Below are 17354 nucleotides of genomic sequence, written 5' to 3' on the forward strand. Positions count from 1 at the left end.
TCCAGTGGCCCCCAGGTAAATTGAGTTTGAGACCCCTGTTGTATACCTTAATCCAATCAATTAGTTAGATAACAATGAAAATTCAAAAATGAAGGAAAAAACCATAAACATACACAAAGGAGAAAAAGTTGTAAAATCCTAAAAAAGATGGAAAAGTGAAGAATAAAAAGCTAAAAAAAAGGAAAAATTCTTCAGGTTCTTCAACACCTTAATCCAATTAAGAGGTCTCAAATATAAGAGGCTGCATAAGAGAAAAAGAAAAAAAAGCCAGGAAGATAAAAAGAAAGAAAAAACCAGTATTGGAGGTAGATGGAAAAACAAAAGTACCAGAAACGAAAAAGAGAAAAAGAAAAAAAAGCCAATCCCTTAAAAAGAAAAGGAAGGGAATCATTAATACTAAAACTTTTCTTTTAAAATAAAAAACAAACGTAAAAAATTAACTTCCAAAGACAAGCATTAAAAAAAAAAAAAAGCAAAGACAAGTTCCAAAGAACTAAAAGTCCAAATAGCTATTTCAAAAAGTAAACTGTTGAGGAGGGGTACACAGCTTAGGAAAAATCAAGAAAACACACTGCACTTTGTTTAGTTATCCAAAGCTCTTGTTATAACACTCTTCTCCAGAAACTTATCACTTTTTCTTTTCCTATAAACTTCAACACCAGACTCCAGCTGTTGATAGAAACCCAGAAGAGCACCTGCAATAATACTCTCCCATGCTCTTCCCTCTATCTTATCAAATAGCAATGTCCTTGAAAAAAAGTCTCAGTTCTTTCTTTCTCAGCTTTGTCTGGTCACAATAGAAATAGAATATTTCCAATCCTCTAGTGTTACAAAGTTTCTTTGCTTTCACTTTCCCCCTCCTTTTCCAAGCAAAATGCAATAAGAATTAATAAAAAAAGAAAAAGATATTTAAAAAAAAGAAATAACTAAAAGGGAGACTCTAGCCTAAAATGGTTACAAAATCAAAAAGGGGGGAAAAAATAGATGGAAAAGAAAAAACCAGTCCAGTTTCAAAATATAAGATCATGTATAGAAAATCCAGCAATGAGAAAAAAACATTACTTTGACATTCCTGTTTAAAACCGCCACTTAATCACTTCTGTCAAAACTTTTACAGATTCTTTCTTTTCCTTAGGGTGTCCTTTCAAATCTTAGAATAAAGAAAAAGTTCTCACCAAACTGGCACACTCTCTCTTTCTGTTCTCTTCCGTTTCGGAGCTGTCCCAACTTCAGCAGCTTTAATGGCTGCCTCTTTGCCGCTGGCAAGAAGAGCTTCTCCGGGATCTACCAGGGACTTTGCGGTGTCCCTGGGATCGACAGGATGCGCTCTTCACTTTCACCGTCTCTTCGGGACGGTTTAGATCCGATAGGATCGTCCAGGAGCAAAGATATCGGCAGCGATCTCAGACCTCCAAGATCGCATGCCGTATCGTTGCGACGCCAGCTCTGCCCTCCCAGTGTAATGAGTATGTTGTTGAGGAATTGTGGGAATCCAAGCTGAAGACCATCTTCAGTCAAGGAAATTCACTTGATAACTAAGGGTTACTATTTCTCTCAGCCATTAGGGTTGTTCCTCGGAAATAAATTGAATAAGATAAAAACACTACATCCTATATATGAAGCTGGATATAATTTATCTACTGAATTTGACTAGGTAAATAATGTTTTTCTAATTAATTTTATTTAGATAGCTTCTTCACACGTTTGCCAGACATAAATATGGAGCTTTGGATCACTTTATTCAATAAATAAATGAACAGTATGTCTTAACTCATTTGTTGAGTTGGATTGTTTTTAGTTTTAGAACTTGTATGGAGAACAAATCATAGTTAAGTCATATTTATGCAGAAATATTTAAAATTCAAAAAGGTTCACAAACTTTAACGACCACTATATATGGTTTAAAGTTGTACTCACAAATATCAAGATTACATTTTTTTTTCTCTAACTGTTTATACCCAGTGCAGCTTATGACATGTTTCATTTTCACTGTGGAAGTTTATCTACTGCAACTTTAGCTTAAGGAAACAAATATGCTATCACAACAAAAATTTTATATACCATCACAGGCTATGGTCAAACAGGTTACAATAGTCCCAAGCAAACAGTTTTTTTTTTATCAGGGATCATAGTGGGATACAATTTATTGTAGCATTTTAGGTGAACTGAATAGAATTAACATTTTCATATTTTATAGATAGTGTGAAGCAAAAGCATATATTTAAAATACAAAGAATATTCCATAATATTTAAATAAATTGAATAAGCTATCAAAAGTTACAATTTAGAACTGTTAAAATACTTGTATTTTATCTTAGAGAAGCTATGGAGAATTTAACATGGTTACATAAACATGTCCTAACTCATATTTCCTAATCCAACTCATTAAAACTAACTGGGTAGTATAATAATATCAGAATACAAATCAGGAGACCATTATTCAGGGATATTAATTTTTTTAAAGTCATATTTGCAATGGTTCTGTGTGAAGTGGCTAGATATAAAGAAAGAGAGAACTAATTTGTGGAAATAGTCACTACCCAGTTTCAAGAAATTATAAATATATTAATTCTAATCCTTTTGGAAACATACAAACTAGAATTATAATGTTCCTGCCATCTGAAATAGGGAATCCTTTCAGATAAGCACAGAATCTTTGGTGTCAATCAGATGGTTGTGTGTTTGTATATTTCCTTTAATTCAGAAATGTACAACTTTTTTGGCTTTTTAGTGATGTTCATGCTCCTCAAAAATAGGCTGTCTGAGCAAATAATAATTATTAAATTACATGAAATCATATTTAATTAAAGTTACATTATATTAATTAAAGTAGTAAATACTATTGCTTTCAATATATTTAATAATTTTCCTCTTCTGTCATATTATAAATTAAATTCACTGGGAACATATGGAAGGGTTTGGTCATATTGAAGCCTAGGGCCTCAGATGTGGTCCCCTGCTGTAAGTACAGTTAATCTTCATAGGGTGGGGAAAATCCTTTCCATTTAATTATATGAAGCACATGACATAAGATTAGCTTGTTTTTAGAAAATGATAAGAAATATGAAAGTACTCCCACAATAAATCCCTACAGAATTTATTCCACAATCCACATAGACAAAGGTCTTATTTTTTCTTTCACAAAAAGATCTTGAATTTGTTTAGTTATTTACTTGAACATGTGAGAGCTGAAGATCAAGTTGAGTTACAGTCCTTGAAATAAGAATGTCCAACTCGAATGGACTACCTATTACTAAAAATGGCAACACCATTCTCCTTTCTCAGACCAATGAAGTACTGAAATCATGCAATGTTTTCAGGAATCACTGGATCTGCACAATTCATAAGTGTATTTTCATGACTGTCACAAATATTATGTGTGTTTTTGATATACAGCTTGTTTTCAGTAGTTTTCAGGAGTTCACAAAATTATTGTGAGGTTTCAGCAGCTGATCAGCTGAAGGAAGAAGAATGTGATTCACCACTTTTAGTTGGATCAGATTGCCATTTCATCAGATCATGTTGCCATCTTAAAGAATAGCCATCCACTGTTAACCTTTAATCATGAGTTTTTTTCCTTTTTCTATATACCCTGCTCTTATTATTTCTATACAATTATGGTTGTTCAGAAAGTTAGCCAGATGTTTAAACTGGATTTAGCATTTTTATCTATCAATTGAATCCTTCCCAAGGATCTGAGATAGGAGATGCTTAATAACATTGAAGGCATAATTGCAAGATGTAAGCTGTTTTAAGTGAAGTTGTCTTTTGCAATTGACTGATGGATTTTGTCAATGCCGATGATGTTCAACTGATTCTCCAGTTGTTTTGGGATTGCACCGAGGCACCTGTTACTATTGGTACCACCTTTGTTCTTGGGCCACTTATGTTTGCACATCTTTACAATCCCCCCCCCAGCTTTTTCTTGCAGCATGCTATCTTGTTTTTCTTATCAACAGTTGTTAAATCTGGGTAGTTATGTGACTGATGTTTGTCTCCTTATATTCTGAAGTTCCAGAGCTCTTTAGCATCTTCATTTTCTATTAATTTATCTATTTAGTGACCTCACCAGTTTGTGCTTGGAGACAAATGTTTTTGATATATATTTCAATGCACCATTGTTGTTTACCTTGCCATTGTTTGTACTCAGTCTATATGATCTTGCAGCAACCAACTAGGCAATCCATTGTTTCTTCTTGTTTCTGGATATGATAGTTTGAAGAGGAGGCATTTGTTATGTGTTGCTGTATTCCTAATTTTGGCTTTGAATGTATTTGGTCTTAAGGCTTGGTCTCATGTATTCAGAATTAGCCTTTCCGTCACACTGTCAGCTGTTTGTCTGATACTGAGGGGGTGAACGATAAGATACCAACTCACTCGTGTAGCTTCAGTGAAGTTTTTTTATTTGTCTCCCACACCACAACAACAGGTAACAGCGATCAAATTATGTTTAAAGTCAGCTCTGGTTTTCGTTGCAATCCAGAGCTGTATTTATACATGTTATACCTTGGATAATAACATAATTACTATAACCACCTTCCAGCCGCCTTCGCGGCCTAACATCTGACCACCTTAAATTAAAGAAACATGGTATAACTGCACTTTTCCCAGCTCGATGATTCTATGCACCCCCGTGACAAGTCACCCCATCCCCCATTTGCCCCGCACCATTATTACACCACCATCTCTTGACATCCAGCCATGAATCATCATTATTGCACCACTCCTTGCCAGGAAGTCGATGTCAGTCATTTGAGGAATTTTCATCATAACGCCAACATGATAACACAGTCAATATAAGGTTAGTAAAAGACTATGGTTGTATTACATCTTGGCTGTCTTGGCTCCAGTCCGTTCTTCATTGGAGTCATGACAGGCGGCCCCCTCTACAAAGATTCTGCCTAGAATACAAGAACACATTAGACAAAGGGATAATGGTGTATAGGGGTTATACAGCAGCCCCTGGTTTATCGGGATGAAGGTTGTGGAATCATTGCCTCAGTCTATCTGCACACATATATGACTCATTCACTCAGGATGCCTCTGATTCGGGATACCCTTTCCATTGTACTAGGTATTGAATAGTATGTCTTTATATTCTAGAACCTAGTATTTTATCTATTTCAAATTGTTCTGGTTCTCCACGTACTGGTTTCATAGGTATCTCATCATTTCTATTGACACTTGTTTTAAGTAAATTTTTATGAAAAACAGGATGAATCCGCCCTAGCCATGACGGTAATTTGAGTTTAACTGTCACAGGGTTGATTACTCTTACTATATCAAAAGGGCCTAATTATTTTGGACCCAGTTTCCGGCTGTTCAGTTTTAATTTGATATATTTGGTAGAAAGATACACTTTATCTCCTACCTGGAGGGGTTTAATATCCTGTCGTTTTTTGTTTATTTGAGTTTTATATTCTCTGGAAGCTTTTTCTAAGGCTTTTTGTACATTATTCCAACATCTTTGTATTTTTTCTGACCATTCTTTAACACCAGGTGGGCCTTCTTCTTGACAGGTGAACTCCAGAATTGGGTCGAATTCCATACCATGTACTATATAGAATGGACTGTACCCAGTACTGCTATGCAGTGCATTATTGTAAGCAATTTCAGCGAACGGTAATAAATCTACCCATTCTCTTTGTTGATGTGAGATATATGATCTTAAATATCGTTCGACCATGGCATTCACTCTTTCTGAAGCTCCATTTGTTCTTGGGTGGTATGGCGAGCCGAGTCCCTGAGAAGAACCCATTAAAATGAGGAACGCCTTCCAAAATCATGCCATGAACTGAACCCTCCTGTCGGATATTATTCTTCTGGGCACCCCATGTAATCTATACACTTGTGTCACAAATATGTCTGCCAATCGTCCTGTTGATGGTAGGCCTTTACAGGGGACAAAGTACGCCTGTTTTGAAAATAAGTCAACTATGGTCCATATTACAGTGTATCCCTTGCTGTTTGGCAATTCAACAATAAAATCCATGGCTATATCTTGCCATGGACCTGTTGGCTCTGATACTGTTTGTAATAGTGCCACTGATTTGCCTACTCTAGGTTTAGATGTTGCGCATACATGGCATGTCTTTACATAGTATTCAACATCAACCCTCATTTTGGGCCACCAAAACTGACGGCGGGTTAGATGTAATGTCTTTAAAAATCCGAAATGTCCTGCCTGTTTTACAAGTTGTAAGTATTTTGTCCCTACACTTGGCTGGTACGTACACTTTATTTCCTCTCTAAGCTATCCCATCTTTAAATGAACACAAATGGGAATTTTTTTTTCAGCCAATCATCCTGTGCAGTAGCATTTCATATGGTGTCATGTGTTGTTTCCTTTAAACGAGTCACTTAACATTTTTGGATGAGTTATCAACAATTAGGGGTTGAATAATAATATCTCGTGTTGATTGATATTGAGGCAACCGGGATAAGGCATCCACCATGAAATTCTATCCTTTTGGTACATACTTTAATTTAAAATTAAATTGATTAAAGTACAAAGCCCACCTGACCTGCTTAGGAGACAATCGTCTTGGTTTTTGTAATGCTTCTAAATTTCGGTGATCTGTCCACACTTCAAAAACCTCCTGTGCCCCTTCCAGGAAATGTCTCCAAGTACTTAGTGCCCATTTTATGGCAAAGGCCTCCTTCTCCCATATCGCCCAGCCTCTCTCTGTAGTAGTAAACTTCTGTGATATATATGCACATGGCTGTAACTCTCTGGTTTCATTCTCTTGTAACAGGACAGCCCCTATGACCACATCACTCGCATTGCCTGCACAATGTACTTCTTCATTGAATCAGGATGTCGCAAAATGAGTGCTTGAAAGAATAACGATTTCAATGTTTCAAAGGCTTGTTGACATTGCTCCGACCATTTAACTGGTTGCGTTGGCTTTGGTTTTTCTATTTGTTTCTTTGTTTTTGGAAACTCAGTTAATGGCAGCACAATGTAGACAAATTTAGGTATAAACTGTCGATAAAAGTTTGCAAAGCCCAAAAACTTTGTACCTGTTTTCTCGTTTGGGGGATTTTCCATTCCATTACAGCTTTTACCTTCATTGGATCTATTTCCAATCCTGCATTAGAGATTCAGTATCCCAGATAGTCTAGTTTCGTACAATGGAACTCACATTTAGATAATTTGATATATATTTTTGCATTGAATAATTTAGTTAATACACTCTTCACCAATTGGACATGTTCTTCCATAGTTTTTGTGTAAATATCATCCAAATATACCAGCACCCCACGGTATAAATGTTCTTGTAGTACCCCATTAATAAGTTGCATGAATACCATGGGGGCCCCTTGTAATCCAAAAGGCATTACTCGAAATTGATAGCTTCCGAGGGGACAGTTGAATGTTGTCTTCCATTCATCTTCAGATCTTTCTGTCACCCAATAATATGCCTTTCGCAAGTCTAATTTAGTAAAGAAACTTCCAGTTGATAAAGTAGCCAACAACTCACTGACTAATGGTAACGGATACAGGTTATTGACGCAGACTGCGTTAAGTCCTCTGAAATCAACATACAAACGTAGACCACCATCTTTTTTTTCTCGAAATAGTACAGGGGCAGCTATGTGTGATCATCCAGCTTTAATGAATTCCTGAGCTAAATTCTTGTCTAGAAAGTTCTGCATTTCTGTCATTTCCTTCGGTGTCATTGCATACATCCGGGGTTTTGGCAATTTTGCCCCTGGAATCAGTTCAATAGCACAGTCTGTACGGTGGTGTGGTGGTAGAATCTCACACTTTATCTCACTAAATACTTCCGCCAAATCCTGATATACTGATGGAAAAGAGGAACTACTATGTTCTTCTGGCAAACTGATGGGCTCCAACCTTGAACTCTGTTGTTGTACTTCTGGTTCTTGCTGTGGTGGTTCTGGACCTATAGTAAGCCTCAACCATCTAAAACCAACTTCCTACCAAATGGTGGGTTTCCAACGATCCAACCATACTAAACCTAAAATAACTGCCTCTCGCATTTCCAATACTACAATGAACCTTAATCGTTCCCAATGGGGTCCAATTTCTAATCGAATAGAAATGGTCATCATCATAGCCGGTACCCCCCCCCCAAACAATGACCCATCAACCTGCTCGAACTTCATAGGGGTAGGAAGGGGTTCTAATGGCACATGCAGTTTATCCACCACACATTGACTAATCAGGCATCTGGTACATCCGGTATCTATCAATGCTCCATATTGGCCTCTAAGTCCTACATTGTCTAATACTATAGATATTATAAATGGCCTAACAGGAGAGCTTACCATGGTGTCTTCTTGGCTGTCGTCACCACTGTTATACAGTCCCAACTCTCGGCTGACGCTGTTCACTGTATTGCTTCATCTCTCGTGTGGCCGGAGCTATTGATGGTTCTTGTTGTGTGACACCCTGTGATTTTTCATGACAACTAACTCCCCTGCCACTATATCCCATTTGTGAAACATTTCCAGAAGGACCCCTCGCTGTTTGCTTCATGCGTCCTGTCTCTATCATAGGACTTTCAAACGCCCTATGTCCCAATATATTACAATGAAAACACCTAAGATTTAAACGACCCCTGGTATTGTTGACCACAATTCCTGGCACACCCCTTCCTATTCCCACATTAGTCTCAACCGAACCAGTTTTTCGTGGAACTTCAGATTTCTCTCTAAATTCCTTCAACCCTACGTCTAATTCAACAACGGTTTTATACCAGTCTGTTATTCGTTGGGGCACACCCCTGTATAGAGACAATCCTGTTGTAATCCTTGATCTAAACTGGCCCTGAATTTCCTAATCAATAGACGTTCTGGCCAAGATTTCCCAGCCAATCATCTGAACTCCCTGACGTATTGAACAGCTGGTCTTCCATTCTGTTTTAAGGCCATTATTGCTTCCTCAGTCTGGTGTATTCTAGACTTATGCTCGAATTGATTACCAAGCGAATCCAAGAATAACCCTACATCAATCTATTCTCTGGCACGGGCACTATGCAACTCTGCCACCCAATCTGCTGCGTCTCCGGTTAACACCCCAGTAATTGCTACTATCATTGACCATTGGGAGGGGTAATATGTTGCATATAATTCCAAATGATTTACTACTTTGCTGAGATATAAAGCTATGCGATCGGGATTTCCATCAAAAGAAGTTTACAGTGGGGGTGGACCCCATACCATGCGCTGTTCCCAGTGGCCAGTCCTTCAGGGGGATCCCCAAGATCCTTCCTGTGGTTCACGTCAAGGTAAGGACTCCGAACGTTTGCCACTAGACATCATGTGTGTGGCTCCTCTTCTTCTGGGCTCTGAACCCCACACCATCTCTGCAAGTGAGGAATCAAACCTGGCTGAAAAGTCATGTGTTGTTCTTCTATGGATACGGTCTCTTTCATCCCGGGGCAGAGAACTAAAGAAAGAAGTGTTCTCTGTGTTGCTTCCCCAAGAAGCATAAATAATAATTGCACTTTGTGATACAACTGATAAAGCTGTTCAGTGAAATAAGAAATCAATCTGCATAACCCTGTCAATCTAATCTACCCAGTTTCAATCCCTATTTTTTCAGATTATTGAAATAAGGTTTGCCCCTCTTCACAAACAGAGTTGAACTGAATTAGGGTAGTGACCTAAAGATACAGATCATACCAGGTTCTCAAAACACCTATGCAGCTTCAGATTTGGTTACCAGTGAGAAATCCCAGACCTAAGAATTAGATTGGATTTAATAAAAGCCAATCACATTCTGAAAGAAAGCAACAACAAGAAGCCACTTTAAACTGCTGCCAATAAAATAAGATGGCTGTGCCCATAGTGACACTAGAAATCAAGCTCAACTTAAGGTGTGAGTGTATAAGAATTTGCATGCCAAACTTCCCAGACTTCAGTTCACTACTGCTCTATAATCCTTTGATCTGTTGAGTGTCATATGCCACAGTTTTGAAAGTGCCATTTTACCATTCCCCACATTCTCTCAGACTTGATCATTTTATTTGTTTATTTATTTTATTTATTATTAAACTTCTGTGCCACCCATCTCACTGAGGAACTCTAGGTGGTTTACAGTTATGCAATAAAAATACCATATAAAACATTAAAACAATAAATAAAGTTCATAAATTTAAAATCCCATTAAAATTCAACAGACCATGATGAAGAGGAAGGGACCAAAGTACACATGGAGAGGAGATAGGATCTGTCTAACCCATTAAACCACTTCTAAGATGCCATTCCCCCACTGGGACCCTGGGCCAGTTGGCAGATCCAGTCTTCAAGTCTTTTCAGAAGGCCAAAAGGATGGGAATGCATCTCACGTCAGACACAACAATGTTCCAGATGGCAGGCACCAGGGCAGAAAAGACTTCTCCTGGATTCCTTCAGAGAAAATTGCTTGTAGGATGGGATCTGCAGCATGCCTCTTCTGCTGGTGTAGGTGGAATGAACTAAATCCATCAGGGTGAGATAGTTCCTCAGAATACCAGGACTAATGCCATGAGGGGTTTTGAAGATGATAAACACGACCTTGAATTGGACCTGGAAGTAAGGAAATCAATGCAGCTCAAGGAACAGCATGAAAACATGGGTCACCTGGGGAACCAAAAGCTGCCCACACGGCAGCGTTCACTAGCCCATATAAAACATATTGCAATAATCCAAGTGTGAGATTATCAGGGCTTGAGTGACTGAACACAGGGATTCCACATCTAGGAAAGGATAGAATTGGTGCATTAATTTGTGCAAAGGTTCTCCTAGTCACAAGGGCCACCTCCTCATCAAATAGGATCTGCCAGTCCAGTAGAAATCCCAAGTTGCACACTGAGTCACAACCCCATCCAGTACTAAAGATACTACAGTTCTGGAACCTGGATCTCCACGTACACAAACCATTCAATCTTACCACCATTTTATTTGGTGATTTCTCTTTACTGCTACTTTTAATCTATATTGTATCAAGAAAAGGCTCAGACCTTTGAGGAAATTGAAGTCCACCCTGACCCAAACCCAATATTGGTCCAGCCCTGACATAATGAATGTAATAACTGAAAAAAAAACTTTCCTCATATTATAATTATTAAAAAGTACCTGATCCACATACAGAATCCAAATCTGAAGAAAACACTTCTTAGGTTAAATGAATATTCTTTGTAGGGAAGCCTACATAGGATTAACTAGTTTATCATCATAAAGTTGTAAAGTTATATTGATATCATTTGCACATAAATTAGTTGTAATTAACTGGTCCTATTGACTTCTAGGGAATTCTAGCATAATTTTCTTTGGGTTATAATTACGACAGATTTTAATTTAAAAAATTACTGGATTTTTGAATCCACTAAATTAAATAAAAAATTCAGTAATATGTAACTTCCTTTACTTCTGTTATTATTTACTGAGAAAAATAATCAAACATTTTCTAGACTTTATCATTCCGTAAAATTAAAAGAAGAAAACAAACAAGCAGTAGCCGAAACAGTGATAGATCGATAGATTGATATATAGATAAATCAATCTGCAATTCTTTTTCCTTCTAAGAAGGTTAACCAAGAGTTCTATGGACTCATCCAGATTAAATCATCCCATGAACTGAATTGTTTTAAATGATCAAGCTTACCATTTATAGCACGACTCTTTCCCATGGAGTGAAATCATATATATTTGAATAGACTAACTCAGCTAGTGGTTTTGCTATGGTGATTAATGAACTACATGTATGTTTCACCAGCCATTACTAAAATATAAAAGCAACATTGACATCGTATCAGATATGGATTCAAAACCTGGCCCAGATTCCAAAAAGCACATCGAGCAGCTTTGGCAAGAAGATTTGACACAGAAGTCTGACACCTGCAGCATGGTGATAGGCTAATTAAGATACAACTTCACACAGTGATGAGAAGAATGAATGTAAATGATCAAAAGAGATTTGGAAGTTCTCCCATCATTCACCTAAGCAAGGCTTAAGCAAAGGTTCCTTTGAATGCTGTTTTAGTGATGGACTTACACCATACATCTTAAGGAACATTTATACTGTGCTCACAGTGCATTCAACTGTGGCCACTTCAAAGGTTTAGCCAAGTATTTTATGGCCATGGTAAAGGGTTCTTATTGATTTAAATTACAAACCTGGCTCCCGTCAGCTTCACTTGAGGGCAAAAATGCAATAAAATATCCCACAGCATACAGCATATCACATTGGAAAATCTAAAGAGGTTCCTTTCACTCAAGTCCCTCCAAGGCATTTCTGGTTTGGTTTGGTTTGTTTTCTTAAAGACCTAGTGTCTCAGAGAAAAGTTTATTCCCCATAACTTTAAGACATCAAAGGAAGTGTAACATTAGATTGGGGTGCTTGCCAAATCCAAGTCTCTACTCCTCACCCCTACTAAATACATTTTTTTGGGGAGATATTTTTCCTTTTTAATAACTGATATTCTGGATATAAATATTTTAAAAAATAAACCTATCTGCATACCTAACAACTTAGATAAAATGTGTGAAAAAGAGAGAACTGGATAGGTTGGTGGTTTGCAACAGGGAATTAGCTATTATCACTCTAAGCTCTGTTCAAGACTAAACAAAAGTGTTTTATATATTAGGCTCTCATAAAGAAGCTTGCTGTCAATATGGAACATTGTTTATTGTTTTCTCAGTATAGATGCACTATAATTATGAAATTACTAAGGAAGTTTTTGTACCGATTGATTATTAAGAAAAATCACAAGCAACTTTTGAATATTAGTGTTTATGTGTCTATATCTTCATAAGCAGGTTCTTTATAATAATTTACCTACAATAGATCCTAGCTGGAGATAACCTCTGGGCACATACAGAAAGCAGCAAATGACTATTATGTATCTGACATTTGAAATAACATGTTTCTGGAGGGCCGGCATTACAAGAGTCATTTCACTTCAAAATGTTATTCCTAATGTAATTTTTTTAAATTCATAAGCGGCACTTGCTCAAATTCAGCGTAGCACTGAAGTCACTCTAAAGACAAGAGGTCAAATTCATTTCATTTCTTTTATGTTTTCTTCTTTCTGGTAGATGAAATAAATGATTAAGCCTAGAACACTTGGCAGTTCAGTGAATGTGCTCGCTAGTACCATTACAAGATCGATTTTCTCAATCCGGGAGTCTTTCTAGGGTGCACATTGCTTAGCTGACATCTGTCGTGGTTGTCATGGCAGCAGCCTCTCCAGCATAGTGAGAGGTCAGGGCTGACAGGGAAGGCCTCGCTAGTTTTACCCTAGTCACTTCAAGGTTAACAGCCAATGGACCAAAGAAATAGGCAATTATAGTACAGTCAATTCCAGTTAAGGAAATATCTGAGAAGTAAATATATCTGATAAGTGAATGAAAATGAAACAGCCAGTGCTGTTTATGTAGATCTGCATTATTGCTAGAATTCCCAGGTTTGGGTTTAATTGTTTCTAAATGCAATTTTAATATTAAAGTTTTTTTTTGCAAATAATAATAATAACAGTCATTGCTTCTGGGTCTCCACACAATTGAATCTTTCAACTAGGAAATGGGACTTTTCAACTTTCACATCAAATAAATCTCAGCAATTCATATATTTTAGGACTCAGGAACCCTGATCCCAATTCTTCTGGAAACTCTAGAGTAAACACCCCCTGCAAATCTGACTTCATACTATTAAACAAACAAACAAGTAAACCCCAAAATAGTAACAAGACAGGAAATTCCAGCACAACCTCCTCTGGGGATGTCTTTGCATCATCACTGTGCTGACTACAGCCTTCAAAAAATAGAATTTAAAAAACTGTCCACAGTTGTTTAGAACTTCTCTACTCTAGTGTTATGATAGATTTTCATGCAATCTAAGAACAAAAGAAACCTCATTACTAGGATGCATTAGTATCAAATAATACTGTTATTATTATTTTGATTCAATAATAATAATCAACTCCAGTGTTGTGGAGCGCCGGAATGACCTGAGGCAAACACGGAGCGAACTTCAGCTTTTACTTTATTGTAGCAATAAAGGGTTGCCGCGGCTGCCGCCCTAACAAGGTAGCCAGCCGGCAGACAACAGCTGATGCCGTTTGACAGCTTCCTTTTATAGCCGGCTGTCAAACGGCATCAGCCAATAGGAACAGTCCGTGTTCCCGCTGGAAACACGGACCGGAGTGAAGACTTCAGCTCAGTCTTTTCTGAATGCCACACTCCTTTCCCCCAGAATGGAACATGCGTAGTCCTTCAGATAACTCGGGCGCTTGCGCAGGCGGCCAGATCTTCTAAGTCCTGACGAAGCTGCTGCTGGAAGGAACTTTTCTGCTTGCTGGGCAACTTCTGGTGCTGACGAAGCTGGCATCTCGGCTTCAGGCATTTCTGGGCGAGGGACAGATGGCTGTTCAGGTAGGCTTGTGTTCCTGTTGGATCTGAGGGAAGTTTCTTTGGGCACCGGCGGTTTCTCTGTTGCAGGAACGTCTTGAGGGCCATCTGCAAACGCACTCCAACGCCTTCTAAGCTGATCGATATGGCGGCGCCAGATGCGCCCGTCTTGCAGTTGGACCCTGTAAGACTTAGGACCAGTTACTGCCACAATTTGCCCAGGCATCCACAAAGGGTGCCCCGCATAGTTCCGGGCATAGACCTGGTCATTCTCAGCGAACTCCCTTGCCTGGCTTTTTGACCCTAGGGGTGTGACTGGGGCATAATGCGGATGGAGTCTGTCTAGGGTGGTCCTCAGATGTCTACCCATGAGAAGTTCAGCTGGAAACCTATTAGTGGTGGCACAGAACTTGTGTGCTGGGTCAGGAGATACTTAGCGAGCCTAGAGTGCCAATCTATAGGCCCAAACCTTGCCAGGGCCTCCTTAACTGATCTGACTGCCCTTTCAGCCAGGCCATTACTGCCATTACTGGCAGGATGAAAAGGAGCTGTAAGTGCGTGACTTATTCCTAGGTTGGCTAGGAAGACCTCAAACTCACAGGAAGTAAACTGGGGGCCGTTATCAGACACGATGGTGTCAGAGAGGCCATGGGTAGCGAATATCCTTGATAGAGCCTTAGTGACAGCTTCTGAAGTTGTGGTGGTCATCAAGGCCATTTAGAAAAAGAATCAACCATCACCAGGAATGTACGCCCATGAACGGGGCCAGCCAGATCAATATGCACCTGGGACCAAGGGGCCACAGAATCCTCCCACCTGCCTGGAGTGGGTGTGGGTGGAGCAGGTCTGGTAGCTTGGCATGGCTGACAAGCATTCACCCAACTTGTAATCTGAGCATCCATGCCTGGCCACCATACATAACTGCGAGCCAGGGCCTTCATCCTGACAATGCCGGGATGGCCCTCATGCAGGACCTTTAAAATTGAGTCTTGCAACTTGGAAGGGATAACTACCCTCGTTCCCCAAAGTAAAAAGCCTTGCAAAGAAGATAGTTCTTGCTGGCAAATTTTGAAAGGCATGAATTCAGGGGCATAAGGAATTGCTGGCCACCCCCTTCCCACCCAGTCAAGAACTTGGGTGATTACCTTGTCCCTGGAAGAGTGGGCAGCGATATTGAGGGCAGTGATGGGGAGTTTGAGATCATTGATCTGGAAAACAGCATTAGTTGGTGCAGGATCCTCCACAGGAACAGGCAGGGGGCAGTGACTAAGAGCATCAGCATGGCATAGACTCTTGCCAGGTCGATGAACCAGTGTATAGGAATAGGCCCACCTGGTCATTCTTGGAGACAAAATCTGAGGAGTTTGTCTTTCGCCAGACAGAAGGCCTAACAGAGGCTTGTGATCCATGATCAACTTGAAATAGTGTCCATATAGAAACTCATGCAATTTTTTGACAGAAGCAACTGCAGCCAAAGCCTCCTTGTCAATTTGGCTGTAGTTACGCTCAGCTGGGGAAAAAGTTCTGGAGAAAAAGGCAATGGGTGCCTCAGAACCGTTAGGCAATCTATGACTTAAAACAGCACCTATGCCAAAAGGAGAAGCATCTGCTGCTAAAACTAAAGGTAAATGTTCATTAAATTGTATCAGGACAGCATTGGATGTAAGTAATAATTTGACAGCATGGAAGGCATGGGCTTCCCTAGGTCCCCAGTGCCAGGGGGATTGCTTGTCCAAGAGTCTGTGCAGAGGCTCTGTAACGGAAGCTTTATGGGGCAAAAATGAGGTGTAAAAGTTAAGAAGTCCTAAAAAGGCCTGGAGCTCAGTTTTGTTAGTTGGTGTGAGTGCCTCATGAATAGCCCTTACTTTGGATTCGATTGGGTGAATACCAGAGGTGTCAATTCTGTATCCCAAAAATTCTACCTGTGGGGTGGCAATGGTGCACTTGTCTTTCTTTAACTTAAGACCATGCTGTCTGAAATGATCGAGGACTTCTCTGACTCTTTGCAGTAACTGAGGCTTGTCAGGGGCAGATATTAAAATGTCATCAAAATATGGAATTACGCCCGGTAATCCTTGAAAAGAAGTCTTTCCATTAAGGATTGGAAAATTCCTGGTGCTATACTTACGCCAAATTGGAGGCGCCTACATTTGAAAGCGCCCCTGTGCGTTACAATAGTTTGTAGTTCAGTGGCTATGTCATCAACAGGGAAATGTTGATAGGCCTGTGACATGTCTAATTTAGCGAAAATGGTTCCTGGCTCAAAAGAATGTAGTAGGTGCTGGATAACAGGGACTGGATAGGCGCTGATTTGTAAATATTTGTTCAATGACGTCTTGTAATCTGCGCAGATTCTTACGCTTCCGTCTTTCTTCAGGGGTGACACTATTGGGGTTTCCCATTTTGCGAAGTCCACAGGCTCTAATACACCTTGTTTAATTAATTTGTCAAGCTCCATGTCTAATTTGGGGCGGATTGCAAAAGGTACCCTTTGAGGCTTTAAACGGATTGGTACTGCCTGAGGGTCCAAGTTGAAAGATATTGGGGTTCCTGAATAACAGCCCAGCCCCTCGCTGAACACATCAGCATAGTCATTAAACAAGGTGTCCACTTCAGCATTTGTAATAGAGTGGATTCCACTTATATGGAGGCCAAGGGCAGGAAACCAGTCTAACCCCAACAGGCTAGGGAGGGCACCATCCACTACCACTAAAGGCAAGTGACCTTTAAAATTTTGAAATTGTACAAAAAACTTGCCTTTTCCAATGACTGGGATGGTTCTGCCTTGGTAGTCGCGTAGGGTTAACTGGCAGCCGTGAAGCTTCTTCTTAGCCATTCTGGGAAGTAGTTGTTTCAAGGTGCTCCATGAGATGATGGACAGTGCTGAGCCTGTGTCAACCTCCATCCTGCAAGGTTTTCCTTCTATAGAAACAAAAACACTAATTTTGTTAGAGCCTTTGTTAGTCAGCTTGGCTTGATAGCAGGTAAAACAG

The sequence above is a fragment of the Notechis scutatus genome, chromosome Z (assembly GCF_049901735.1).
Source record: "Notechis scutatus isolate UNSWTSFEM ecotype Mainland chromosome Z, rNotScu1.2, whole genome shotgun sequence".
NCBI lineage: Eukaryota > Metazoa > Chordata > Lepidosauria > Squamata > Elapidae > Notechis > Notechis scutatus.